The sequence below is a fragment of the Arachis ipaensis genome, chromosome B09 (genome assembly GCF_000816755.2).
Source record: "Arachis ipaensis cultivar K30076 chromosome B09, Araip1.1, whole genome shotgun sequence".
In the NCBI taxonomy this organism is placed as follows: domain Eukaryota; kingdom Viridiplantae; phylum Streptophyta; class Magnoliopsida; order Fabales; family Fabaceae; genus Arachis; species Arachis ipaensis.
The window spans coordinates 74584039-74588581 of record NC_029793.2 but is presented as its reverse complement, the minus strand read 5'-3'; positions in this window follow the sequence as shown (position 1 = coordinate 74588581).

Below are 4543 nucleotides of genomic sequence, written 5' to 3'. Positions count from 1 at the left end.
TTTAAATGCCACTTCCATTTTCTTGTTATAATTGCTGAGATGAGTAGATTCATAGACCAGTATCTTTTCTTTCAATTCATCATAAGTAATTTTGTTGAAATTATTAGCTTCAGATATGGTAGTGCTCATGATCTCTCATTGCTTGGTAAGATTTTTTAAAATCTTCCTAACAAGATCTACTTCAAAGAAGTATTTTTTCATTACATTAAGGTTATTGATGATGATGAAGAACCTCGTAAACAGTGCAACCATAAATTCATCTTCCATCATGAATAAGATTTCATATTCCTTCATAAGCATGTTAACAAGGGTTTCTCTAACTTGTTCGATTTTCTCATGTGTGAGTTGCAACTTGTCCCATATCTCTTTTATTATTTTGCACATTGAGACTTTTGTGAATTCCTCAAAGCTAATGGCACACTGTATCATATTGATAGCTTTGGCATTTAGCTCCACTCTCTTCTTTTCTTCAGCTATCCATTCGGAATCTTCTTTTGGAACAACATTGCCTTCAACGTCACATTTGGTAGGAATATCTGAGTCATTCACAATGATTTTCCACATGTTGTACTCAGTTGATTGCACAAAAATTCTCATCCTTTCTTTCTAATAAGAAGAATTGGTTCCATTGAGGAAAGAATGTCTAAAATAAGATTGTCTTTCGGTCAACGTATAAGCCACAAAGGTTGCCATAGATCTTTACTCCAAACTATTAAGCTTGTCCCTTGAGTCTAAGTTCTGATGCCAATTGAAAGTTTTCAAGTGAGTTGAGAGGGAGTTAAATTAAGGAAACACAAGTGATAAAAATTTTTTTAGATTATGTAGTGGAACTGATAAATAGGATGTTATTTTCATTTTTGCCTTGTCTCGCAGTAGGAGACTAAAACGAAAATGGAAGTTGCAAATTTTAGGGAAGAAGAGTAATATCCAAGGTTCTGAAAATTGATTCGGACCAGTTGATTGAACCGGTCGAACCGTGAACCGTTACAAAAAACGAATCGGTCAGATGTTAAAATTGCCAATTTTAAAAACCGTTATTAAACTAACGAACCGGTCGAGAACTGGTGGGTCGAACCGAACCGTAACCCGGCCAATTTGTTTGAAATAGAAGCAAACACCGTCGTTTATATTGGTGCTGAGCCCTAACTCCACTACTCCAGCCCAAGGGCTGTCAAACAGTCTAGCCCGTCCCGTTTAGGCCTGGCTCCTTAAGCCCACGGGTTAAATGGGCTAGCCCGTTTAAGCTCTCTTTATTCACGGGCCATAATTTTTTAGTCCGGACCGTTTATGGCCAGCCCGATGGGTTAATCGGGCCAGCCCGTTTATCCTTTTATTTTATTTTTTGAAAAATATTTTAACAAAAAATACCACTTTTAGGTCAAAAACCTTTAAAAAATAATAGTTTTTAGTTGATGGGTCAGATTTTCGGGTCGGATCAAGAGAAATATCGGCTAAAGTGTTAACTTTTTGAAAAAAAATGTTAAAGAAAAATAAACGGGCCACCTGTTTAGCTTGCGGACTAGCCCGTTTAACCCGTCATTTTTTTCGGGTTAATCAGGCTCAGCCCGTTTAGCCCGAAATTTAAACGGGCTTAATTTTAGAGGCAAAGCCCGCCCATTAAAATGAGTAAACGGGCTGGCCCGATGGGTTTAGCCCATTTTGGCTGCCCAACCCTAACCAAACTCCAGATTCCAGAACACACCCTCTGCCTCTCTCACACCCAGTCCAGAGCTCCTCTCATCGAGCTCCTACTCCTCCCTCACTTTCGTTTAGCCACCGCCTGCTACCACCGCCGTTGGAACTTCCAACTTCGAACAGCCACTGCTTGCTCTCTCACTTTCCCTCCATCGCGCAGCAGCCATCGCAACCTTCCTTCCCTCCATCGTGCAGCCACCGTGCGAATGTGGAAGCCTCCGTCGCGCAGCCACGGTCCCGTCGGCGCTACCTCTGTTCCACCGCAGCCCCTGTCCCATTCGAAGCCCGTTCAAAGGTGCTCCTTGTCTCGGTGTCTCCCTCTTACGTGCTTTGTTCAAGGCTTTTAGCTTCTAGGTAATTTTTTTTTAACTATAATTGAATAATTTTTTGTTACTGTGAAATTCTGTGAACTGTGAACTATGAACTGTGAACTGTGATTTTTTATTTTTCTATGAACTGTGAATTGTGATTTTTTTTTTTATTTTCTATGAACTGTGAACTTTGTTGAATAATTATGGGTAATTGTTGTTAGTTAAGCTGTGAACTTTGTTGTTGTTACTTGTTACTGGGTTGAACAATTATTGAATAATTTTGATTGTTTTGTTATGAATAATTATTTTTTGGACTTATGTTCTATGTGATTTATGAATTTGTTTACTTAATTGATAATGCTGAACCCTAACTTTTATCTGCGTGTATGAAGTGAATTTTGGATCTTCATAAGTTTTGTTTTTCCTAAATATATAGAGCTTTAGAACTGAACGGAGAGTTTAGTTGATTCTTTGTTAAATTGTTTCCTCTTCTTTTCAAATTTTTTTCCTTTTTGTTGAAATTTCATGTTCCGTGTACATTTATGAAGTTGAATGCAGTTATTTTGAGGGCAATGCTTATTGTATTGCTTAGTTGTTGCTATAGGTGTTTTCGAACAATATGGGAAAAAAGTATGATCACGTGATTACCAAATGCAAAGAAGGTGAGAACTGGACCAAGGTAACCTTTAAGCCTGACTTGGAAAAGTTCAAGATGGCGGAGCTTGAAGAAGATGTAGTAGTTTTGATGAAAAAATGGGTGGTTGACATTGCTGGCTGTCTTGGAAAGACTGTCAAGGTTGAACTCAATGGCAAGATGACTAAACTAAAATCCTTCCACAATTAAGCCGATCTCTAGCTAAAATCTGCAGAGAAATCCAAACCAGCACCCATTTCTAGTTTTGTCTCTCTTTATTAAAGTTTGGTTTTGGGGGAATTATCTAATATTCTTGAGAAGTTTTCTGTACTAATTAATTTTCATGTTTGTTGTTATTAGGAGCTTTGCCAAAAAATGGTGATAGATGGGAGATTTGTGTGAGTCTATGTGATGGGCAGTTTTAATAGGTAATTTACAAAGCAGAATTATAACTACCTTAAGGAGAGGTAATTGTTGTGGGTAACTGTTGACTGTTGAGGTAATTATACGTACCTTAAGGAGAGGTAATTGTTGTTGAGATTACTATTGATGCATTTTATGTTTGATTAGTTGTTTTTGTTATTTGACTTTGAGTTTGTTTGAATGAGATTATAACATTGTGGTTATGTAGTACTTTTAATTTGGATGATATTTTAAAGTTTATATTAGAATATAATTATATTCTAGTGTATTTATTCAAATTTTATTTATTATTTTATTATAAAATAATTTTTAGATTGATAACAACCACAAATTCCAAGAGACTCACTCTTGTAACTCACCTAAGCTATCCCAAATCTAGTAACACCTAGGTGCTAGTCCAACCTACTTAAGAAGAATTAAGTGCACTCTAGTTCCAGTACACTTTCGAAATTAAACACTCAATCAATAGATTAAAATATCTTTTGTGTGAACATTGTGGTTATGTAGTACTTTTAATTTGGATGATATTTTAAAGTTTATATTAGAATATAATTATATTCTAGTGTATTTATCACGATATATCCTAGTTCGACTACAAAGTGCAATGCGACCTACATCTAGTCTCCATCACAACAATGGTAGAATTTCTAGTATAGTCAAGATTGATAACAACCACAAATTCCAAGAGACTCACTCTTGTAACTCACCTAAGCTATCCCAAATCTAGTAACACCTAGGTACTAAGTCCAACCTACTTAAGGAGAATTAAGTGCACTCTAGTTTCAGTACACTTTTGAAATTAAACACTGAATCAATATATTAAAATATTTTTTGTGTGATTAGCTTTCTTTACCTTTTATATTTCTCAATATAAATAAAAAAAAAAAAAACAAAAGTTGTTTGTATAGTCTGAAAATATGTACGAATTGGTTGCCTTCTTTTTTGATGATCCATCAATATATTTATATCTCTTCTTGAATATAAGAATAATTTTCTTTTTGATCAAGCTAATCGTTGCACTCTTTAATGCTGTCCAATTTATGTGACATAATTCTTGCTTATGATTGATTCTTTTTCTTGAATTTATTCTTGAAGGATTGCCAATTATATAATGAAGGCTAATCTTTAAAATTGAATATTTTAAATTTGAATACAGAAATTTTTTTTGTTGTCTTTTTATTTTAATAAGAGCATATTACAATGGCTGCTTATTTTCTTTATATTTGTTTGCTGAAAATTAAAACCTATCAAATCTTTCTTGCAATACTTAAAATATATATTAATGCACTCAATAATTGTACTTCAATAATTCAATTAAATATTTTTCATGATTAAAATTGTCAAATATTCTCTAAATTACAACAACAATAATGTTACCGTTAATAATAATAATAATAATAATAATAATAATAATAATAATAATAATAATAATAACATAACGATAAAAAATTTTGTTTAACAAAAAATTATTTATAAATAA